General features: G+C 39.9%; 1 protein-coding gene across 3 annotated transcripts in view; it reads left to right on the forward strand.

Moving 5' to 3' along the window:
* Positions 1–1,445: 1,445 nt before the first annotated feature.
* LOC134350514 (tyrosine-protein phosphatase non-receptor type 14-like) overlaps positions 1,446–26,197 on the forward strand; it is a 263,210-nt gene continuing 238,458 nt past the window's right edge. For all 3 annotated transcript variants that reach the window (XM_063055788.1, XM_063055789.1, XM_063055787.1), the window contains exon 1: positions 1,446–1,846. The gene's annotated coding sequence lies outside the window, so the exon portion shown is untranslated. The remainder of the gene's footprint in view (positions 1,847–26,197) is intronic.

Here is a 26,197-nt window from a genome sequence, read left to right on the forward strand (position 1 = left end):
CTCCAATGTAGAGGATCAAAAGAGGCTGCAGAGGGTTGTTGACCCCCCCCCCCATCATCAATGACATCTTCATGCGGTGGTGCTTCAAAAAGACAGCATCCATCATTAAGGGCCCTCACCATCAGGGACACACCCTCTGCACGTTATTACCATCAGGGAGGAGGTACAGGAGCCTTAAGGCCACACTCAAACTTTTAAGAACAACTTCTTCCTCTCTGCCATCAGATTTCTGAACATGTCATGAACCTATGAATACCACCTCACTATTTTGGTCTTTTTGCACTATTTATTTTGTAACTTATGGTCATTTGCTGCTGCGTAAAAACAACAAATTTCATGTCATATAAACCTCATTTCACGTCAGTGATAGTAATTCAATATCTTTTCTCCTGTCTCAGTAATCTACTGCTGAAACCCTTAACTCTGTCTTGGCTAATGAGACTTCACAATTCTAATATTTTCCTGGCCAGCAATCCACCCTGCACTTATCCTAAACTCACTTGTCAAAATGCTGACTTTCACCAAGTCTTGACTCCCATCACCTGTGCACTCACTAGCCAGCACTGGCTTGCAGCTTGGAAATTATTGCACGAGAGTGCTCCTTCTTATTTTCAAATCTGCCAGAGATGATTCTCTCTATTTCTGTTAACACCCCAGTCCTAGAATATTTGAAGGTATTTCTCTAGGGCACTCATACTTTTTAAAGACAACCAAACACCCTCCAAAATTCTTTCCCCTTTTTCCATCTTCAAAATTTAAATCTTCATCCGTATTTAGATAATGACAACTCGGCAAGTCATATTAACATTTCAGGCTGAACATTTCTCATTAATTCTTGAGATAAACTCAGAGGAATGTAAAGTAAAACTCTGGTAATGTTATATGGGCTCTCAGAAAAAAGCGTGCAGCCAAGAGAGTACAGGTGGAAGCAAACAATCTAAACAACTTTTGCTGGGTTTGTATTTTGGGATCATTGCAGTTGAATTTGAACCAAATTGAACGCATGAGCCAGCGGACATATTTAAAACCCAAAATCCGCCACACGGTGTCACTCATGAGCTAGTCACTTCGCTCGTCACTACAATCACGAAGCATAAGAAGACGATTTAGAGACGACACGCATTCCTTAATAAAGTACATTCATTTCCGAATATTTCAGAGGCGTTCAATCTAAATATATCAATAAAGTTGAAAGAACGTTTCTTTTTTTGACGCTAATGCACCCAATCGCGTCGGCTCTTTTTGCCGGTTGAACAAACTTCTTGTCGATTACTCTGAAATGCATAAAAGTAATCGTATTAAAGGTTAAATTGTTGCAGGCCTGCTTTAAATCAGCGCTGGCTGGGCGTGTTTTCGCTGTGTGCCTATTAAGAAGGAACGACATCTCAGCCCTACAGCAGCTCACATTCCTGACATTCCACATTTCTGATGTCACGAGGAGCTGATTTTTTTTACCCAAACCCACAAACTCAAGTCTGGTTTGGAAGAGCAGTGAGTGGGGGGAAAGAGAAGGTGGGACGGGGACGGGATCACCAACCGGACGAGCAGAAGGCACCGGAGACGGCTGGCCAGGCACGGGGAGTGAAGCGGGGAGCAGCCACGGCGACCTAACGCCACCGTACGAAAGTAGTTCCCGAGTGGGCTGAGCCCCGGAGCAGGGAACGACGTGGATTCCTCACCCGGAACAACACCGGACCACTGACCACTTCTGGAAACTCTATTTTTAAAGTATTTTTTTTCAAAGAAAGGAAACACATTTGGAAAGTATTTGGAAGAAGCGCGCGCTGTTTATGGATTTAATGGACTAACCAGGCACCATCTCTAGATACAAAAGACATGTAAACAGGTAAGAGAACATGAGATTCTTTATTCTCAGAGCCTGTCTGATTAATCGGAGATGTGAACAGATAAAATGGAAAGGTGAGAAGTGGCCTTTTGATCGATCCCGGCTCTCAATTCTCCCTTTGATAGATCCACAGTCGGACGTGCCTTCCTCTGCGGCTGCACTACCAACGGTCCCGGCAGCCTGATCTTTCTGCACCTCCCTTATTTTAAGGCTTACGAGATGAAGGCTTGCGGATCAAGACGCGGTAGCCTTCCATTCCAATGTGTGTCTGTTCAACTTTCTATAGGGCTTTTGCACTGAGAACAATTATTGCATCCCTACACAAAATTAATTTCGGCCCTTGCTTTGTTGTAGCACGTTTAAAGAGACCGTCTCGCGTTTCGCTGCGCGACCTAGGTAGTAGATCAAACGAGTGGATGCCGTACTTTCTGAAACAAATTACTTTTAATCGTTGGGTTAGTGGCAGAGATGTTTACTGAAAATGTTAAGCTGTTGAACATTTTTATCTTAAAAATAAAACGGCAATAAAGACTGCCCAAGACTCTTGAGTGAATGAACGCTTGGAGGATTGAGCTTGACGAAGGAGATGGCTCTCTCAAACCTTGAACGCAAAACTTTATACAACCATGTAGTTCAAATCAGTTCTACGAACTCTACAAATTGAGTTTGTTTGACTAAAGAAATATCAGTTTGAAATGTTTAAAACTTGGCTGCGTGTTTTCTCCCGATAGAAATATTGAAACAAAGGATATTTTGTTGACTTTGAGCTGTGAATTCCTCTTGCGACGGATCGTGAATTATTACAATATTATTTCAACTTCAAAACTATCACAGCAAATTATACATATTCGGAATAAAACTTCCATCTATGGTTGTACAGAATAGTCGCTCTATACCTGCCCTTTAACACTTGAGAATTTCATAAACTCGGGCAAGCGAAAATATTTAAAATATTATGTGGCATTCATTATATTCAGTCACAGTGTAGGCAATCTGATCTGAATTTCTACTTGAGCTCTGATCCGCTCTATGTAGTAATTAACTGTAATGGAAATGCAATTTGAAACATATGACCTGTGGGCATGTCTGAGTTCAGATACTGAGGAAATGTGCCTTACAAGCACCAGATTAAATTAACCTTGGGTTAATGCTGTCACTTTTTCAAAGGTGGTCCACTGGTTGCAGAAGTCATTGGCTTGGAAAATTGTACATGCTTTGTTTTTGAAAAACGTTGGAATTTGATAGAGATAATAGTAAACACAATGCACAATCTCTGAAATGTCGACTGTACCTCTTTCTAGAGATGCTGCCTAGCCTGCTGCGTTCACCAGCAACTTTGATGTGTGTGTTGCACAATCTCCTTGTTGGTTACATACCAGAATGTATTTTGTGCATTGTCAGAGTTGTCCTTGATAATTAACAAAATTTGTGTAATAGGACATTTCCAATATCCTTGAGTTTGTAGGTTTTGCTATTTGAACTTGAATCATCTTCATTTTTCCATTAATTAAGTCAACTTCATGGGATCACTGTCGATCCTCCAACCACAAAAGTATGTGAAAGGCTGTGACTCTTGAAGCAAGAGACATATCTCCCAATTTCCTCAAGACTTGGTAAAATCATTGTGCCTTGTAGCGATTGCAATCTTCAAACCCATTTACAGTGCATTAGAAAATGAAATGGTGAGATCTAGTCAGCATTCAGCTGTGGTGGCAGTGACATTTGTGCGATAAGTGTCAGCAGAAGACCACCTCCGATGGGATAGAGATCATCGGTGTGTAACATTGACCAAGTACTCAACAGAATGGTGACATAAATGCTGTTTCTACAAGAGCAGGTCAGAGGTTTGGTATCTTTTGACAAGTGATGCAGCTCTTGATACTTCAGACAGTTCTCCACCATATTGTAAGCACATTTCAGGCCATCAATAAGTGCAGCTTCAGCAACACTTATGAAGTTCCACCATCACCATGCTCTGGCTGCAGTACAAAATATTTGCCTCAGCTGCTCTTTCAAGCACTTGACTTCAAATGAGAAGTGCAAGCACTGTATCTGAATTAGGAACACCACCAAACAGAAATAACACACCTCTGACTTGGAAATAAAACAAAATGCTCATCTAGCACTCTTTAGGCTTTAGTTGTACTGCAGTAGGTGGTTTTTTTTTACTGTTGGGGGTTATCCCTGTTAATGCTGACACATTCTTATTTCACTTTTCTTACATATTACACAATATTGAACAGGGTGAGTTTAAAAGGAGCAAGAAATCAACAAGCAGTCCTTATATTTTGGCTTCAGCTACAATCATACACACAATTTTGATCCTAGCCCTCATTCCACCTGAACTATCAGCCCCTGTCCAGACCCTGCCTTTGGCCACACACCCTGTTTGCACTCTGTTTCCTGCTCACGTTGTGGACTTGTGTGTGAGCCAGTTGCTGAACCATCAAAATGTATGAACGATTGGATTCTGCATTATTGGAATTCAACTTTGTATTGCTATTCATTCACTGCGTCTGAATCCTGGAATTCCTTACCAGAAAGCATTACTGACACCAGCACTCAGCACTTGAAGAACAGCAATACCAAGTTGTTTAGCTGTGGCTCCCTTGTGCAACTGGGATGGTCAATAAATGCTAACCTTGTTAGTGATGCCCGCAGTTTGCTTTAAACAAAATAAAGTCAGGGTGAGGGCTGTGCATCAGCAAAAATCCTCTGAAGCTCAACACCATTTGGCTGATTCAGATATATTTATCACATATACATCGAAACCTACGGTGAAATGTATCATTTCTGTTAACAGCTAGTACACCAAAGGAGATGCTGAAGATGCCCTGTGAGTGTCGCCACACATTCTGGCATCTAACATAGCAGGTCCGCAGTGTTCCACAGAGCAACGTAAGCAGCAAAAGTAAAACAAGACACCAACAACAAAACAAAATCCTTTCCTATCCCTCCCACTCACCCAGACAGGCCGCCTCTGGGCCTTCAGTTCCTGCCCCTGGATTCTCAGGTTCGCAAGCATCAGGACTCCAACTTTGGTTGCTGAATCATTTATCACTATAACAATTAATTCCCTCCATTACTGGCATAGCACCCTGCAAAATACTCTATGTGTACTATAAGGATAACCCAACAGCGCCTCCCATATCAAGGACCTGTACTATTCAGGAAGCAGCAGCAGAAGTTTCAGCATGGAGATGTATCATAATTTCATTGTTACCATGCATAAATCTTACTTAACAATACTGTGGGTATACCACAGGGACTGCAGCAGTTCAAGGCAGCAGCTGACAGACACCACTACAAGGTCTTATAAGGCTGGGCACCAAGCGTTATCTGTGCTAGTCCCACCCGTACATATGAAAATTAATGTTTGCTAGTTTGAAAAGTGCATTGGAATCTCTTCAGCTCTTGGCTAGCTTGTAAAATTTAATTGCTTATTCAAAACAACAAATGAATATTACAATTGTGTGGCTTTGCCTTTAATACAAATGTAATTGTAAGTGAATTTTCTTCAATCTGACATGTATTTTAATGAAAGATAGTTTTTCATGGTCTTGGGTTGTCTTGAAGTGCTTTAACTGAATTCTATGTTTCCACTGTACATAGCAAGCACAGTAAATGCATATGCATCAGTCCCATCCAAACAGCAGTGTAATTAGTGTAATTACATCCAGATAGTCTATTTTGTTATTTCCTATTTTATTCAGATTTTTAATTGGCTTTTATTTTATTCAACCCAGCCTTATAAATTCACAATTTGTGCCAAGGCCATTACTAATGTCCTTGTAATCAGTTGTCAATAGCTTTGGAGACCTCTATTTGGGTGTCTCCTGTCAGGTTGTTCCCCTCTCATATTGATATGATATAACTTCATCACCTCCCTAGTCTATGCGGATCAGAATTCGAGCCTCATATGTAGCTTCAGAGTCTGAATTCCCTTTTTATTGGATGTCAAACTGATATTCTGTCTGCCCTTGCAGGTGTAAAAGATTTAATGAAAACACAATTTGGCAGTGTTGCATTAGGATGTATCAATTGCGCAAAGCACAGTATAATTGTAGGTTCTTGCTCAAGGGATTTGTGTAAAGCTAGCTCTCTTTTAGGATACCATAAGGTGAACTATGTGGAAAAGGTACTCTGACAACTCTATGTATCTGAGCTTTGTTTAAATTTAAAGTTTGGTTTAAAGCACAGAAAGAAACTGTTTTGAGAACTACTTTAAATCAAACAGTTTATATTCAACATTTTACTTTGAAACTGTAATAACATCAGGCTTGTTTTGTCCACATCAGCCGGAACAGACCCACAGCAGCTTTCAAAGAAAGAGCCTTTATGCAACCTCCTTTGTGACCTCGAGACGTCCCAGAGAACTACATAGCCTACAAAGTACTTCTGAAGTGTAGTCATTGTTGTATTACAGGAAGTGTGGGAGGCAGTTTGTGTGTGACATTGTTCCACAAACAGTAGTGTGATAGCAAGCAGATAAAAATGGCATGAGAAATGAACCAATAGTAAATTCAAAAGTGTCTTGGGCAGAGGTTGGGCTTTGTATTAACATGACTGGTAGTGTTGGTGAAAGTAGGGTGCAACATTCTGCCCAGCGCCAGCTGATCAACGGATAACTGGCCACTTGCTAATCAGATGTCTCCAATTATTGCTCAGTTCGTAAAAGAGTGAATAAAGTGTGGGCATCGGCCAATACTTCTCTAAATTGTCATTTATGTAGTGCATGGCTTCAATATTATTTGTTGATTTGTGCTATTTTCTATGGTTATTATAGAACTTAGAATATAGAACCACACAGCACAGTACAGGCCCTTCGGCCCACAATGTTATTGCAAACTTTTAAACTACTCCCAAGATCACTTTAGCCTTTCCCTTCCACATAGCCCTTCATTTTCCCTTCATCCATGGGCCTACTTAGGAGTTTCTTAAATGTCCCAAATATATCTTCCTCTATCACCAGCCCTAAAAGCAGGTTCTAAGCACCACCCACTCTCAGGTTTTAAAAAAAAACAACTACCATCTCTGACAATCCCTGACACTTTCCTCTGATCATCTTACAAATATGCTATTTGATATTAGCCATTGCCACCATAGGAAATGAGCACTGCCTGTCCACTCTATCTCTGCCTCTTTATCTTGTATGCCGTTATCAAGTCTAGTCTCGTACTCCTTCACTCAAAAGACATGTTCTGTAATCCAGAAAAAATCCTGATAAATCTTCTCTGCACGCTCTATGAAGTATTATTATAAATAATCAGATGTTTTTAAAAAAATGTAGGTTAGGCCTGTAGGTTTCCTTTTTATTTTGGCAACAAAATTGCTTGGCCTATTGTTCAGTTTTCCAGGCGACTGTGTTCTTAGTTGATTGTAGTTAAAACTTGGCTGTTTTATAAGATTGTGCAGGGCTTGACGTGGATTTAGATATCTCAAAATATAAATGTGTCCCATGGGCTCAGACTGGTTCCAGAGAAGGGACCAGATTAGAAACAGAAAATGGAAATCACATTGTTGCACAAAGAAAGCAATATTGTCTTTGTTGTCCTCGTGGTGGTTTAGTTTCATTTGGTAGTTTGGAAGAGTGGTGCTGCTTTTTACAGCTCCAGTGACCTTAGTTCATTCCTGACCTCTAGTGCTGTCTGTCTTTAGGTATCCCACATCTGAAAGTCAGGAGAATTGGTTGTATTGGCCACTGTAGTGTGGGAAGTCAACCACCCTCACTTCATAAGCTAACAGTTTTACTCAAGATTCCCCAACCCTCCCTGTTTCCTGATTGCTCCAGCCTTTGGTCATGACCTGGGTCTGACAGTTCAGCCAAACAGCTTATCATTTTGTTTTTGCTGGCTTCAGATAGAAATGATTGCTTCTCAGGTCCTGCCATTTAAATTTGTTAATCACAGAGAAACCTATTCTTCTGACCTTCCTCCAGTCCAAAATGATTAGGAAGAAAAATGACCCTATATAGTACATGTATGCAATAAATTATTTCAGGGAAATGATGAAGATATGAATGGAAGTTCATCCCCATTTGCATTCTCAACTTGCACTGTGTTGTCACCCTTTTAGAAAATTGGTTCTGCTGAGGTGCATCAGTGCTGATAGTCAGTAAGGATGAGATATTATAACCAATCTGCACAGATTGTGGTCTTCCGGTTAGGAAGTCAAGGATCCAATTACAGAGGGATGTACAGAGGCCCAGGTGCTGTAACTTCTCAATCAGTGTTGCAGGAATGATTATGTTAAATACTGAGCTGTAGTCGATGAACAGCATCCTGACATAGGTGTTAGTGTTGTCTAGGTGGACTAAGGCTGTGTGAAGAGCCTTTGAGATTGCATCTGCCGTTGACCTATTGTAGCGATAGGCAAATTGCAGTGGCTCCAGGTCCTTGCTGAGGTAAGAGTTCAGTCTAGTCATGACCAACCTCTCAAAGCATTTCATCACTGTAGATGTGAGTGCTACCAGGCGATAGTTATTAAGGCAGCTCACATTATTCTTCTTGAGCACGGTATAATTGTTGCCTTTTTGAAGCAAGTGGAAACTTCTCACTACCTGTAGCAGTGAGAGGTTGAAAATGTCCTTAAATACTCCTGCCAGTTGGTTGGCACAGGTTTTCAGAGCCTTACCAGGTACTCAATCGGGACTTTCCGTCTTGCGAGGGTTCACTCTCTTTAAAGACAGTCTAACATTGGCCTCTGAGACAGAGATCACAGGGTCACCAAGTGCAGCAGGGATCTTCACAGCTGTAGTTATATTCTCCCTTTCAGAGCGGGCATAGAAGGTGTTGAGTTCATCTGGTAGTGAAGCATCACTGCAATTCATGCTATTGGGTTTTGCTTTGTAGGAAATAATATCTTGCAAACCCTGCCTGAGTTGTTCATCCAATGTCGCCCCCAACCTCATTCAAAATTCTCTTCAGCTCACTTTTTTTTATATACTACCTCACTTTTTTAATATACAATTATTTCTGTTTTTGCATGATTTAAATATGTATACTGTAAATTGATTTACTTATTATTATTTTGTTATTATTGTGTCGCATTGAACTACTGCTCCTAAGTTAACAAATTTCACAACACATGCCGGTGATAATAAACCTGATTCTAATTCAACTTCTGTCAGCATGTTTAATGCCATTGACTATGAAGTTAATGGAACTGAATGTATCTCTTGCTCAGTGGATTTAAAAACACTGATTTAAAGCAGATGAATTTGCTTCACTAATCAACTATATATAACAATCTTTATTACAGTAACTTGTTGAGCAGAATAAGAATTTGGTGAAGATGTTAGTTAAGATTTATTTTTCTTTATTTGCCCCAGCCCTGCTTTTGGTAGCTGCATTGGTAATTTCATGAGTGTCTGTTAAATCAGCATTTCTCTCATGTTCCACACACCCATGTACACCTTCCGAGACCAGACCAAATATGAACAGGACAAAGATGGTCAAAGAACGCTCTACTGCAACTCAGACTTGTTTCACTCTAAGACATATCATGCTTTATCCTATTAATGGCATCTGCAATGTTAGTCTCAGCAGATTGTTGAATTTGAAATTAATATGGAGCCTGTTTGATTTAACAGATACAAACACCAGCTGGTGCTACATTCAATGCATGCTTTGTTCACCAGCACAAGAGGGCCGATAACAAGGCTGGTTCTGAATCGATATTTTGAGCTGCACCCTCCTCTAGAGATGGGCATATGTCCTCACCACCATGCCTGAAGAGGAGAGACCGTGGTTCGTGCTGCGGTTGTGGCTCATCTGAGGAGTCTACCAACTGGGATTGCCTGTTTTTATGAAGGAGCTTTGAACCACCAGATCAATTTGTATTTCAGTTATTTTAGTGCTTGCTGAATTTGAAATAGGACCAAAACAATGAAAGAAAGAATGAAGAGACTTGAGGTGGAAGGGCCATCATTCTTAAAATTCTCAGTACTTTCAGCAGTGTGATCTGGATGATTTTAAGTGTTTCAATTTTCCAACTTTCAATACATTGAATAATAGAGGTTACAGTTATAGTTACAGTACAAATGATTGTTTTAATGATGAAACACTTTGTGAAAACCCATATAGAGGTAACTGAAATACTGGGTGACTGAAAAGGTGATTTAAAACCTACAAAACTTTTTGAAGTTTGAGAATGAGTTGCAAACTACATTGTCTTATCAGTGATTAATGTCATGGCTTTTCAGCAGGAAATATTTTGTAACAGAACCTTAAAAAAAAGTAATTGCCAAAAGACTACAATTTTAAACAAGTGGTAATCCTTTTCAGAGAAGAAAATTATGGGAAATTTAAAATTGGCTCTTTGATTATCAGAAATGGAAGTAGCTTTTTCCATTTTAAGTTTAAGTAAAACCTGACATTATTACATATTCTAAACAGTCTGTAGTTCCTGATTACATTTTTCATCATACTTTACATTTTCTTTAATGTTAACATTTTCCCAGGTTTAGCGTTGACTGCATGATCATATGTCGATAAACCTTCAAGAGGACAGAATGTACTTGATCTGGTATTGGGAAATGAACCTGGTCAGGTGTCAGATCTCTCAGTGGAAGAACAGTTTGGAGATAGTGATCACAATTCTATCTCCTTTACCATAGCATTGAAGAGGGATAGGAACAGACAAATTAGGAAAGCATTTAATTGGAGTAAGGGGAAATATGAAGCTATCAGGCCGGAATTTGGAAGCATAAGTTGGGAACAGATGTTCTCAGGGAAATGTACGGAAGAAATGTGGCAAATGTTCAGGGGATATCTGCATAGAGTTCTGCATAGATACGTTCCAATGAGACGGGGAAAGAATGGTAGGGTACAGGAACCGTGGTGTACAAAGGCTGTTGTAAATCTAGTCAAGAAGAAAAGAATATCTGATGAAAGGTTTAAAAAGAACACTAGGTAAAGGTAGAGATCTAGAAGATTATAAGGCTAGTAGGAAGGAGCTTAAGAATGAAATTAGGAGAGCCAGAAGGGGTCATGAGAAGGCCTTGGTGGACAGGATTAAGGAAAACCCCTTGGCATTCTACAAGTATGTGAAGAGCAAGAGGATAAGACGTGAGAGAATAGGACCAATCAAGTGTAACAGTGGAAACGTGTGTATGGAACTGGAGGAGGTAGCAGAGGTATTTAATGAATACTCTGCTTCAGTATTCACTACAGAAAAGGATCTTGGCGATTGTAGGGATGGCTTACAGTGGACTGAAAAGCTTGAGCATATAGATATTAAGAAAGAGGATGCACTGTAGCTTTTGGAAAGCATCAAGTTGGATGTGTCACTGGAACCAGATGAAATGTACCCCAGGCTACTGTGGGAGGTGAGGGAGGAGATTGCTGAGCCTCTGGCGATGATCTTTGCATCATCAGTGAGGACGGGAGAGGTTCCGGATGATTGGAGCATTGCGGATGTTGTTCCCTTATTCAAGAAAGAGAGTAGAGATAGCCCAGGAAATTGTAGACCAGTGAGTCCTACTTCAGTGGTTGGTAAGTTGATGGAGAAGATCCTGAGAGGCAGGATTTATGAACATTTGGTGAGGGATAATATGATTAGGAGTAGTCACCATGGCTTTGCCAAAGGCAGGTCTTGCCTTACGAGCCTGATTGAATTTTTTGAGGATGTAACTAAACACATTGATGAAGGTAGAACAGTAAATGTAGTGTATATGGATTTCAGCAAGGCATTTGATAAGGTACCGCATGCAAGGCTTATTGAGAAAGTAAGGAGGCATGGGATCCAAGGGGACCTTGCTTTGTGGATCCCAGAATTGGCTTGCCCACAGAAGGCAAAGAGTGGTTGTAGGCAGGTCATAGTCTGCATGGAGGCTGGTGACCAGTGGTGTGCCTCAGGGATCTGTTCTGGGACCCTTCTCTTTGTAATTTTTATAAATGACCTGGATGAGTAAGTGGAGCGATGATGGGTTAGTAAATTTGCTGATGATACAAAGGTTGGGGGTGTTGTGGATAGTGTGGAGGGCTGTCAGAGGTTACAGTGGGACATCGATAGGATGTAAGACTGGGCTGAGAAGTGGCAGATGGAGTTCAACCCAGATAAATGTGAGGCGGTTCATTTTGGTAGGTCAAATATGATGGCAGAATATAGCATTAATGGCAAGACTCTTGGCAATGTGGAGGATCAGAGGGATCTTGGGGTCCGAGTCCACAGGACACTCAAAGCTGCTATGCTGTGGTTAAGAAGGCATTGTCCTTCGTCAACCGTGGGACTGAGTTTAGGAACCGAGAGATAATGTTGCAGCTATATAAGACACTGGTCAGACCCCACTTGGAGAACTGTGCTCAATTCTGGTTGCCTCACTACAGGAAGAATGTAGAAACCATAGGAAGGGTGCAGAGGAGATTTACAAGGATTGGGGAGCATGCCTTATGAGAATAGGTTGAGTGAACTGGGCCTTTTCTCCTTGGAACGATTGAGGATGAGAGGTGACCTGATAGAGTTGTATAAGATGACAAGCATTGACTGTGTGGATAGCAGGGCTGAAATGGCTAACACAAAAGAGCACAGTTTTAAGGTGCTTGGAAGTAGATACAGAGGAGATGTCAGCGGTAAGTTTTTCTTACGCAGAGAGTGGTGAGCGCGTGGAATGGGCTGCCAGCGACGGTGGTGGAGGCAGATACAATAGGGTCTTTTAAGAGATTCCTGGATAGGTACATGGAGCTTAGAAAAATAGAGGGTTATAGGTAACCCTAGGTAATTTCTAAAGGACATTTTCGGCACAGCATTGTGGGCCGAAGGGCCTGTATTGTGGTGCAGGTTTTCTATGTTTCTATTTCATGTTGTGTTTTGCATTGCTTCGATGTTGGTTGTGGCTTCTAAAATACTTTTGGATGGTATGAAAATAATTTAATGGTTAATGCTTTTGTTATGCATTACAAGAATGAATGCAAACTTTATTGGTAAACACAGAATTTGAGATTGAGTTGTTTACTTTTAAGTGTACAATACATCTATGCACAGAAAGTGCTATTATGCATCAGAGTTGTCATTTCAGAAGGTGTGTCCTGGGTGTACATAAATGTAATGAAGAATGCATGATCATGCCTCTACTTTCTTAGAAGTTTGCAAATGTTCTGCATGTTATCTAAAACTTCGACAAACTTCAATAGATGCACAGTGGAGAGTATACTGGCTAGTGTGGAAATACCAGTGCCCTTGAAGAGAAAAGCCTAGAAAAATTCCAGTCAATCATGCATAAAGCACTCCCCACCATTGAGCACATCTATAAGGAGTGCTCTCAGGGACAGTTATTACCCCTCAACCATCAGGCTCTTGAACCAGTGGGACAACTCACATGCTCACAATCTATGGACTCACTTTCAAGGATTCTTCACCTCCTGTTCTCAATATTTATTGATTATTTATTATTATTTTTGTGTTTTTGCATATTGGTTGTTTTTCTGTCTTTGTGTGCAGTTTTTCTATGATTTTATTGTGTTTCTTTGTATTTAGTGTGAATGCCCACAAAAATGAATCTCAGGGTAGTATATAGTGATTTTGATAATTAACTTTGAACTTTAAGACTTAAGTGGGTGACTTTTGCAGGCTTGCTAATATAACATTAACATCTGCATGAAGTTTACAGAAATAGCATGGATGTCACACAGAAAAAGAAACCGGTTTTAAGGGAAGAATTGAAGGATGTTTGAGCAGGAGCTAGTTTTGATTGTAATTGTACTTGGATGGACTAAATGACTCCATGTTCCAAAGAAGGCCGGTGCATTTCCCTGATCGGATCGCTCACAGTTCAGATTCTGCCCTTGGTGTTCTTCTCTGACTCTGCAATGTCTGATGTCTCCTTGAAGATCTGAAATACCTCATGTATGTCCACCTTGGCTGGCTGTCCCAGGCAGAAGGTCATCTGAGTTAGTCCTGCTTCTTGCAGAAACAATTCCTTTTGCCAGTTGTAGTAAGAATTTCCACAGTGGCACAACTTGAGGCTTTCAGTTGTCCATGGAATTAAGTGTGATTACTGTTCGTAATTGCGGTGAGAGTCTGGGAATTGCATCATACATGCTCCAGTTTTCTTTCATAGCAGGCAGGTTTAAAAAAAAATCTGGCTTGTGGGATTCTGAAGAATAAAATCAAAGTACAGAGCACAGCAATATTTTGACATGGTCCTTTATGAGATTTATTATTTATCGAGTGGCACGGTAACGTAGTGGTTAGCGTAACACTATCACAGCTCCAGCGATCTGTGTTCAATTCTGTCTCTCTCTGTAGGGAGTTTGTACGCTCTCCCCATGTCTGCATGGGGTTCCTCCAGGGACTTCTGTTACCTCCCACGATCCAACGACATACGGGTTCATAGGTTAGGTGGTTACATGGGTTTAATTGGGTGGTGCAGGCTCGTCGGGTCAGAAGGGCTTGTTACTATGCTGTATCTTTAAATAAATAGCCTGAAGTGTTCACAAGCAAAAATTGATTGAGTTATCCTGGATTTTTGTTGTATTGAGCAGCCTGCAAATTTGAACAGTGTAATATAATATAATTGCATACAAAATGAATGTACATTTTTGTCAATGCTACATCTCAGCAGTGCACTCTGTATTAGTATTTCATTTTGTATCCATTTCCCTTCATTACCAGAAGAGTTCTGTAAAAGTCAATTGGATGAATTCCTTTTCTTGATTAGTTACTCTTACTTTATAGAGCATTTTGATGGGAAGGTTCATTTGCTGGATTATAATAATGACCTTTTATCTGGTGTTGGTATAGTTACGTGAAGAGTTGCAATTCATATGAAAAGTGTTCAGTTTACTGTGTGTTCACAGTAGTGATAACCGAAATAACATTAGGAGAATAGCGCTGGTCAGCCCTATCACTAATTTGAAGGTTAATCTGATTTGACATTGCTGTTAAAAAGGATTGAGCAGGATTAGACATCTTCAGGCACTTAAGAAATATGGGATTTATAATGAAATGGAGATTGAAATGTAGTGCATAGATGGACTCACATTGTCAGTTTGTATTAGCTACTTAGCAAAATTGATGCATTTATCCTAATTTACTACATATAGCAATATAGGCCATTTTAATTTATAACAGTTTATTCACCTGCAGGTTGTGCATGTTGGAGATGAAGCAATATTTATTGACTATCTCTAATTGAAGAAATTGCCTACAGGCAGCTTTCATAAACCTCTTGTCATCATGATGGTGATGGTACTTCCATTGTGTTATTGGGTATGGCGTTCCAGATTTTAGATGAATGAATTGTTCCCGAATCTGACTAATATACTGTCTAGTTCATTTTGTGGTTAGAAGTTTGAAATATCAGTAGTGTTGTGGGAATAACTGCAATGGATTTCGTAAATATTACCCACAACAATCATTGCATGCCGTGGTGGAAGAAATGTGTATTTAGAATGGTAAGTCGGGTGCTAATCAAGTGACCGCTTTGTTCTGGACGGTGCTGAGCTACCTCTGTATTGGAGATGTACTCATCCAAGCAAAAGGGAAGTATTCAATCACAGTGTTGATATACCTTGTACATGATGGAAAGGTTTTGGGGTGTTAGACATTGAGTCACTAATCTCCAAGCTCTTCATTAGTATTGATGTGGCTGCTTCAAGCAGCTGCACATGACTGGGCTTGGGATACCTCCTTGAGAAATTGTTGCAGCTAAATTCTGGGATTAGGAAGACTTTTCTGTATCCAGCACGATGTTCCTTTGTGGAAAGTTTGACTCAAACCAGCAGAGGGGCTTTCCTTCATTTTCATTAAGTTAAAGGTTCTCAGAATCTTTCATGGCACAAATGCTTGGATGATGTCTTTGTCAAAGGAAATTATTTTCATTTCAACACTAGTGCTCATTTCTTTTATCCATCTTTGGACAAGGTTGTAAAGAGGTCTGGAGCCAAGTTGCCCTGGCCAGTAGCCAGACTGAGCCTTGATGCAGAGCTTGTTGCTGAGTGAGTACTGTTTTTCAGTGATATCAACACCATCTGAATCACTGACTGAGACTAGGGAGATGAAATGATAAATAGCATGATTGACATCATATGCACTGAATAGAATTTGCTAAAGACTGGTTTCTTTGATGGTGGGGCCTTGGGAGGAAGCCAAAATGGTTCATTTAGTTGGCTGCTCTACTCAAATACAGTTGAAAGGGCACTAACCTTGTCCTTGGCATTTGTTTACTAGTCTCCATTATGTTGGGTGGAGATGTTCTTTCATTTTCACCTTGTGTTGACTGTCCACTTCTAGTCATGACTAGGTGTGTCAGGAGCTTTGAATCCTTGGACGTGCTAGAGACTAGCTCTTTCTATGGGCTATATTATCAATCATGTATTCCTGTACTGCAGCTTTGTTAGGTTTCAACAGCACGTTTTTAGTTCCTGAGATGCTTTGACGGAACTAGAATTGAACTCTTGTTTGATGGTTATGGTAACAAATGGAGTTTTTTGGGAAGCTGCGGATACAAATTTAGGTGAACTGTTATGTTGCTGTTCCTAGTGGCTCACAGCAGTCATAGTTGTTTAATTTTGAGTAGCTATAGCATTTCTGAGTCACATAACATAACACAATGGAGTACTGTGGCCTTGGAGTGAAACTGAGATTCTTAACACCACGGGTTTCTTGTGGAAACAATGAGTTGGCTCACTCGCTGACTGCTCGTGAGCAAATTTTTCTTCTGCCAACAGCTTGAGTCTCAAATGTTGATGTAGTTTTGGGCAGGGCATAGCATGGGCATGTGAGGAGCTGCAGAGAGGACATCACAGGAACATCAGTTTCTCTTCTCTCTTCTCCACCCCCCCCTCCCCCCTTACATCTACTTGGAGTGCTGCCTCAAGAAAGCAACATCTATCCTGTTGAAGGGTCTCGGCCCGAAACGTCAACTGTACCTCTTCCTAGAGATGCTGCCTGGCCTGCTGCGTTCACCAGCAACTTTGATGTGTGTTGCTTGAATTTCCAGCATCTGCGGAATTCCTCGTGTTTGTGTACCTATTATCAAAGATCCTTGCCATCTGGCCATCGCATCATCTCACCGAACTCTACAGGTGGGGTTCTTTGGTTTGTAGTGAATGGGGTTCAGGTAGAGGCTTGCATGGCTATAAAGATAAAGCCTGAGCAGAACCTAACTTGACTGCAGCTAACCTGGACCTGACCTGAACCCAGGGAATTGTTGTGCTTTTAATGCTTTTTCTGATGTGCAGTTGGATTTAGTTGGATATGGATCAGGTAGCCGTGCTCTAGTCTGAAGCTATGTGAGAGAAATGGAAACCACTTCCGATGTGCCTGCACATTCCTGAGTATATTCAGACAGTCAAACTAATCACATCCCACAGCAATGACCCATTATACATCTTCTCTAAAAAATCAGCCCGGCATGATCTGACCTCAATTCAAGGGCTTAAATTTTTTTGATACTTGACCCAAGCTTGCCACTTTGGTTGAATCCTCTTGGGGTTGAGTCAAATAACAAGACTTCAGCTCCAAAATGGCTTGCTATTTCAATTTCAATTCAAGGTTAATTTAAACATCTGCGACGGCATTGTAATTTGATACCTAAATAGACACATTCGAAACACTAGGTTAATGTCTTGAGCAGTTATTCTGGACTACAGTAAAGACTGAAATTCCTCCATTTGCTATCCAGTAACCCTGCAAGCAAATGGCCAAATATTAGAAAGGCTATCCTTGAATGAGCTGTGTGGAGGTTATGAATGTTTCAATACTTCTAAAATGTATGGTACTAAATTTCAGCAATGCCCTTCTCACAATAAGAATGACCCCTAAATCTTGGCTCTTTCAGCTGAGATTAATCTTGCAGGGCTTGTCCTAAGCAGGTGTGCTCTTTTCCATTGGAACTACATTTTTATCATGTATTGCTTAAGAACTTGGCTGCATATCTTAAGTGTGATGGTTTTTGTGCATGCCTATTTGATTTTTAAAAATTATGGAAAATACCAGAAATATAATTCTGTGTTTTACAAACCTTTGAATGATTAATATATGAACAAACCTTAAGCACGAGCTTCTGCAGGTGCTGGAAATCCAGAGTAACACTCCAGAATGCTGGAGAAACTCAGCAGGTCAGGCAGCATTATGGAAAGAGTTGACATTTGGGCCGATTCTTCATCAGAACACATGTTGCAATGGGGCTTGGTTTTCAGCCCCTCAAATTTTTTTTGTTGTAAAAATTGCATCGTTGATTCTAATTCACTAACTTTGTCAAGAAGCACGAAGAGCAGAATCAAATATCGCTGTGATGATTGTATGCTCTAGTATCAATTGTTTGGCAACAGTACTTAAAGGCATCCGTTAGTCTTGCGAGACCATGGATCTGCGCCTGGAAAGTCTTCACTCTCCAGGGCGCAGGCCTGGGCAAGGTTGTATGGAAGACCAACAGTTGCCCATGCTGCAAGTCTCCCCTCTCCACGACACCGATGTTGCCCAAGGGAAGGGCATTTGCACCTATACAGCTTGGCACCAGTGTTGTCGCAGAGAACTGTGTGATTAAGTGCCTTGCTCAAGGACACAACATGCTGCCTCGGCTGGGGCTCGAACTCACGACTTTCAGATTACTAGTCGAACGCCTTAACCACTTGGCCACGTGCCCACACTTGGCGACAATAAAGTATAAAGTAAGTAAAGTTCATCTAAAGTTCATCTGACTATCTACAGTTTTCTGCGTGACAGTTTGTCTTGCAACAAACACTATCTGGAGAAATAAGAAACAAGTAAATATGCTAAAATTTAAAAAGAAACAGAAATCACTGGAAACTCCCAACAGGTCAGACTGCATCTGTGGCAAGAGACCAGAACTACCATTTCAGGTTTGAAGAGCCTTTGTCAGATGCTGGAGGCTGGTGTGGGGAGAGGTGGTAAGATTTGAATATTTCTGATTGTGTTCCACTTTCTATGTCAATCAGGTTCCAAAGACTTGAAATATGCATGGCCAAAAAACTTCCATTGATTTACTGGAGAAACTTTCCCTTTTGTCAGTAGTTTTCAATCTGGAGATCCCCAGAAATTCTGCAGAGGCATTGGTTTTTCCAGATTTGTCCTCTTGAAAGAAGACCTTGTTGGGAGATCCCCCATAACAAGAATAACAGTCAGGCTTGAAACTTGCTACTGTGAACAAACAGTAAAAGCATCAAAAAAATGACAGCTGTACCATACACCATTTAACATTGCATGGGAAATGCGATAAGATCTTTGCAGCATACTTTATGTACTGTACTGATCATTGGAAATTCAGATGTATTCTTGGAGACTAAACATTAAAAAGCCAAGAATTTAAGTATCTGTTTTGTAATTGGTTGTAGTTACATTAATGATTTTTCTCATGCCAAAAAACAATGTAAAATCTGTTAATAGGTTGAGACAGACATAGATTAACCTTTTTGTAAAGATTTTACTTTTATCAGGTGGTGCATCTCCTACACCAGTAGGCTACAAACTAAAATGCAATTTTATTTAAGGAGGTAAAACACAACTCATTGCTAGTTGTTCTAAAATAAAATACAAGTTTCCCCCCCCATCCGAAGGTAGAGCATTCCTATGAAACGGCTCGTAAGCCGGAATGTCATAAAGCGAAGAAGCAATTACCATTTATATGGGAAAATTTTGTGAGCATTCACAGACCCAAAAATAACCTACCAAATCATGCCAAATAACACTTAAAACCTAAAATGACAGTAACATATAGTAAAAGCAGGAATGATATGATAAATACACAGCCTATATAAAGTAGAAATACTTTTCCATAATCATTGCCTGAACTGTTCTCCGTAGCGAAAATCTCACGCAAGCGCTCTCGGCAGAAACACAGCACAAGCGCTCTCGGCAGAAAATCTCGCGCAAGCGCTGTCGGCAGAAACACTCTCTCCAGTAACCTTTAAGCTATGAAGCTGCCAAATCATACCAAATAACATGTAAAAATACACAGCCGATATAAAGTAGAAATAATGTATGTACAGTGTAGTATCACTTACCGGAATTGGGAAAGCGCAGAGCACACTGATGGTGGTGTGTTAGACTGAGTTGTTGGAGTTTGGGTGGTGCAGTGGCCCCCACCCTCCAGGCTGCCGACCGATACCAATCCACAAAGCATGCAGGGGTAACCGGGAGGCACACAGCACATCTTTAAGAAAAAAGCTAAAATAAACATGCTGATTAATTAGGTGCCACCTGGCACATAATTGTCGGCCCAGATCAGTGCCAATTGCATCACCTCTGATCTGGGCTGAGAAATGTGTGTCGGGTGGCACCTAATTAATTAGCATGTTTATTTTGGCTTTTTTCTTAAAGATGTGCTGTATGTCTCCCTGCTGCATTCTCCGTGTATCGGTATCTGTCTGCAGCCCAAGTGTTGGGGTGGTGGGACACTGGGGTGTCATCTCATTGTCTGTTTCCATTAGAGCAGGTAGCTCATCTTCTCCTATGACTGCCTGCCTCGATGTTGAAGGTCGAGGTTTGTCGTCTGCTGTGGCTGATGTGGAAGGCTTGCTTGACTGCTGAGCCTTGCGCATTTTTCTATCATACAGTTCTTTGTAAGCACTGAAACCATTCCTGCAAATATCCCCTAAACCTACGTACCCGTTCAAAATTAAAGTTGTACTTTATCATTACTCATTCTGTTTCAATTGTTATCCTTTCCTCTTCCAATTGCATCAGCTCTTCATCTATCAGTTCTTGGTCATGGGATGCCAAAACCTCTTCAACATCATCTTCGTCAGCTTCCATAAGCCAAACTCACTTAGTCCTTACTCTATTCACCACGATCAAAATGCTTACTTATGTCTAGTTTTATGCTAAGTGTAACACCCTTACGAGCTCTTTCAGGCTTTTCCGATACCATAGAACTCATCTTGCAAACGGCTGCTCACAGGCACGTGTCTAAGCAATGCCGGCGAGAATGCCGTTCCAAATCGGGGGGAGAGTGGCTGCTCGGGGCGCGTGCTGCCTTTTATCGCGTGCTGCTTTTTTTATCGCGCACCGTTTTTTTTGCGCGCTGCTTTTTCGTAACAGTGAAAACACCTTCTGTTAGCGTAAACAGGGTACTAATGTAGGTCTTTCGTAACAGTGAGGTTCGTAAAGTGAATGTTCGAAGAGCAGAGGCACCTGTACAATCTATCAGGAGTTGTCCTTGGGATTCCCATTTTATTGCTCAACTGGGTTTTGTGCGGTGTAAAACTGAGCTGTTCAACTCAAAAGTGACTCATTGTTTCTGTTATTAACTAATTCAGCCCTGGTAACAATCTTCCCAAGTGAGATTCTGAATAAGTCCACCATACCTCCCGATCCTAAATTAGTTATCTAATGGCTCCTTTTGGGGAAAACATGCGTATTTAGATGTTGGGTGAGAGAACTGCTATAATGCCTGCTATAATACTAGACCCAGAAAGCAAAGCCCATGAGGATGATCATTAAACGGGTTCATATTTGAAGAATAGAAAGTTGACCAAGGTAATAGTTTGAATAATGGATCCATGGAATTACATTTCAGTGAGTGTCTTTGCTCCCAAGAAAAAGTGGGGATGTATTAAATCCTCAATCTGTTTTGTTCGAAATTGGTTCGGTACAATGTTTTTAATTATATATTAATATAATAGTAAAACTGTACCCGTAGAGGAATTGTAGAGTAGCTCAACAAGTGGTATTTGGTGTCAAGTCTCACAGGGATGTCTTCAGAATCCGATTTATTATCGTTGACTTAGATGATGTGAAATTTGCTGTTTAATCAGGATCTTGGAGAAATTGATTGGCCTGATAATTGCCAACTTCATTGGATTTTCTAGGCATTACACTTGCAAGCTTTGGGTAGACTGCATTTTAGTTCATTGCGCAGTTCTGGTATCTGCCATAAAAAGTGAGGGAGGAGGATTGATTTCCAAGGATATTTCAAGAAAGAAGAAGATAAAACTATTGGGGGCAGGTTAGGTACCTAATGTTCTTTACACTATCACAGAGAAAGGGGTCCGGAAACTTCCATCCAAGAAGGAAAGGGTGACAAGAATACTGGATCACCAGCCCCTGCAGGTTTTTCTCCAACTTGCATCTATCCTGAATGGTAATGCAGTGGATTCCAGTAAATTGTGACAATTGGGATTAATACATTTTGGCCCAAATGAGCGGCTGCCCCAATTAGCCAAAGTTTCATAGAAATAGTGTAAAAAGGTATTTTTTAAAAAGACAGAATAACAAATTGTGTATTTAAGTGAAATGCAGAACATATTAGAACACTACCAATAGTATTACAATACTATACAACTGCATTAGTTCCAAATAATTATCGATGGAGGAATTCATCTCATGTATGCAATGAACAAAATCAGCACAGACACCTAGTACAATGCTATCCATAACTGCATCCTCCAAATATTCATTTTCTTTGTAATATTCAAGATGATACTCTAAAATTCTTCATAGTTCCTAACTTGAAGTAGTGAAATCATTTCATTTTCACCCCCGGCCATTTCTGTGATCTCTAAGCTTGAATGCTCGAAGCTGCAGTAAGCAAAACGATTCTAAATTGTCATTGGTACTTCATTCTCGCCAGTTATCAGTGACAAAACTTACTTTTTTGAACGCAAGCACATGCAACTGCTGCTATTTAATAACTGCTGGTTCTAAGCATGGTGTAGCTTTTAAAGGTCACACAACTTTGACCAACTGACACTAGTTAGAACCTGTTCTGCAATTCTCCTGCCCCAAGTAAGCGGCATAGCGTCCCAAATAAACAAAGGGAATCACGGCATTTTCCTCAATATGACCTGCAGAATGGCTGTTTCCAATTGTGAGAGAGTCTAGAATAGGGGATGTTAACAGTCAATGAATCATTAACTTTCAAATACTTTTGAGAAGTATTTCTTTATACATCGAAGAAAATAATACATAGATAGATGTAAGCTCTGTCCTGAGCATCAATGAAGGAGGATAGAGGAATGGAGGCCATGGTGAGAAGATAACACAAATGACAGGAGTTGGCAAGTTATTTGGGGTTTCAGTGTCGGTTTGGACTGGCTGGGCAGAACGGTTCTCTTGGGTGTAGTTGGATCTTTGAAATTTTATATAATTATGAACAGAAATGAAGTTGTATAAAGTTTTAAAAAAATAGAACAATTAAATGTGTAGTTCCAGTTTGTGGATTTCATTCTCACCTATTAGTAAGGCAAGTAATGTCATTGTTCAAGATGCAATTCTGTTATGAGTATTGTCATGTGTTGTTAAATGAAGCGTTCATTTAAGGGAATTGCATTTTACAGTAGTCATGTCAGGTCAGTTTCTCTTTAAATCCTTGTGAGTTAATATTTTTTCTTTCACTTTGCAATTGCTTAGATTATATAAACATATAAACTTCTGATTTTTAAATAGCACCTCTTCTGAAACTTGATCTTTTTAATTTGAACAAAGGAATTGAAGTACTGGTAACTGAAATAAATTTCCTAGTTACTGTATTTGGCCCAGCACTTTAAGGGTATCCTGATTTTTTTTTTATTTTTTTGTGTTTGGATTATTTTTGGAAACCTTTTTTATTTTTTTTAATTGCTTCAATATAAATGATTCAAGTGGATGCTTTCTTGACCAGTTCAGTTAAATTGTGTTTAAGTTAAAGGTCCATTAGCAGCATCTAATTTCATTAGCCCTGTTCACAATTTCTTGGCATATTGCCAATATTGGCATAAAAGACCTTGTCTTCTTTTGCTCATTTTGGATTATGTGCATTAGTTTGTCGCATTTCATCTCCAACTGTAATCATAGGTTGTAGTATTTAACATTTCTAAGATTAAAATAGACACTTTTCAAAGCACAGGAAAATGTTAAGTGTGCTGGAAGCAATAGAATTGGCTTTCAGTATGTGGGCTGCAGATGACATCTTTTAGACTTAATCAAATATGCAAATTTTTTTTTAGTGAAGTATAGGGAAGATTTGCTTAAAACAAGGTTTATTGGAACCTACTAATGGAACTGAGCTTTTATATTTTTTCTGCAAGAAGAAAAAAGATATTAAAATAATCCCAAATGTGAGGGCTCTGGAACTATTGAAATAATGTAATTTTGTTTTGAGTTCTGGTCCTGTTACTTTGCTATTGTCTGTTTAATCTGCTGCAAATTTGATTTTGATGTGCCTCTGAAGTGGTTTGCCTTGCTGAAGAAATAGAAATTTCATTCGTTCGTTCAACTCCCTACACCCACTCAATAAGATCATAGTGGGTTTGTTAGCTCAGTCACAAGTTCAAAGTGTAAAGTAAACTTATTATCAAAGTACAACCCTGAGATTCATTTTCTTATGGGCATACTCAATAAATCCATAGAGTAATAACTAACAGAATTAACGAAAGACCACACCAACTCGAGCACTCAACTAGTGTGCAGAAGACAAAAGACAACACTTTGCTGCACTAATCACATATTCCTTGATTCCCTAACATATTAAAATCAACCTATCTCATGTTTACCTTCAGTGACTGAATCTGCACAACACTTTTAGATAGTGCAAGGTATATTGCATTCTAGATGGAGAATTTTTTTTCTATTCTTAGCCCTTGAATGACTATCCTCTTACTATGTTATGTATGGCTATGGTGCCATCATCGCAATCTATTTTCTCAAAACTGCAAGAATTTTGTACTTTTCAATAAAATCTCCTCTTTGTAAAAGAGCCCTGACCCTTTTCTGTTCAATATGATGTTTGTTATTACCAGGATTCAATAGAACATGCCTGTGCTGTGTTCTATCTATCTCAAGTGTAAATTCCATTAAGTAGGAAGACTAGAATCACACATATTTCTTATCATCCTTTATAATTAGACCTAGGTGCGTTTACCTGTACTGAAATCCTTGTGTGATCAAGTGGGAATTTTTTAGTTGAATAGTGCTTTTACTGTACAATGTCAGGACATCTGTATAACTTATATTATAAATAATTTTGAACATAGAGGTGTTGCTTCATGTCATTTGTTATAGTTGCTTTCCATATTGCTTTTGCTCTTTAATCCCTGTATTACAATTCACTCTCAGAATCTGCCATTTTGTATTTCCTTCCATCTCTTTTAACTCAAAACTTTCACATTCCCTTTCTCTCATTTGCTTTTAAGAACATAAGATCTAAACAAATCACAAGCCATCTTAATTGTAGAGAGAAAAATATATTGGTATTATTGTTTTCCCTGGCACTACTTCACATTTCAGAATTTTAGATTATGAATTTTTCAGTTCTGTGTCTCCCACACACAGAGCAAATGTAAGACTACCGTGGGGGGCAGGGAGGGGAAAGAAAATACGCTATTATTGGCTCCTTCCATTGTTTCTGCTTAGTTTCCATGTTTTGACTGTAGCAGTGCAGCTAGCTTCTCAGAGGGTGGTGATATTTGACTAATAGCCTTATAACTTCAGGCATCTCCCTAGCTGGGAGACTTATGGACTTAATCTACGATACGATTTGGATTCCTTTGGTCATCATTCATACTGTGCACCCAGCATTTTACTGGTTTCTGCTGCCTTATCTTGGAAGGGTAAATCATTTACCAACCAAGTGTACACTCAGTGACCACTCTATTAGGTACACTTGTACGCCTGCTTGTTAATGCAAATATCTAATCAGACAGTCGTGGCAGCGACTCAATGCATAAGAGCATGTAGACCCCATCAAGTGGTTCAGTTGTTGTTCAGACCAAAATCAGAAGGGGAAAGAAGTGTAATCTAAGTGACTTTGGAGTGATTGTTGGTCCCAGAAAGGGTGTTTTCAGTATCTCAAACTGCTGATCTCCAGGGATTTTTACACATAACTGTCTTTAGAGTTTACAGAGAATGGTGCCAAAAACACACAATGTCCAGTGGGCAGCAGTTCTCTAGGCAAAAAGGCTGTGTTGCAGAACTGAGAGGGGTCAGTAGAATGGCCAGAATAGTTCAAGCTGCCAGGAAGATGACATGAACTTAGATAACCACGCATCACGACGGTGGTGTGCAGAAGAATGTCCCTGAGTGCATAACACAGCAAACTCTGAAGGGGATTGGCTCTAGCAGTAGAAAGCTATGAACATACAATCAGTGGCTACTTTGTGAGGTATAGGAAGTACCTGATAAAGTGGCAACTGAGTGTTTATGTGGATTTGGGTCTCTTGCATACTGGGTGCAAATGAACATCTAAATAAGAATAGCCAAATGATACTTTACCTGAAAGTTAAAACTATTAGCATAAGAATTAGTTTACGACTTGTGCATGAGTGCTACAAAGCAATTTTCCTCATCTTTGATCTCTGTGACCACCATTCATAAATCCCTTTGTTGAATATACACACCACTCTTCTCTTTGTTGAACTTTAAAAAAAGATGCTAATTGTGTTGATTGTGAACAACCTGCTTTGAATTTTCATG

This window comes from Mobula hypostoma, chromosome 8, assembly GCF_963921235.1.
Source record: "Mobula hypostoma chromosome 8, sMobHyp1.1, whole genome shotgun sequence".
Lineage (NCBI taxonomy): Eukaryota > Metazoa > Chordata > Chondrichthyes > Myliobatiformes > Myliobatidae > Mobula > Mobula hypostoma.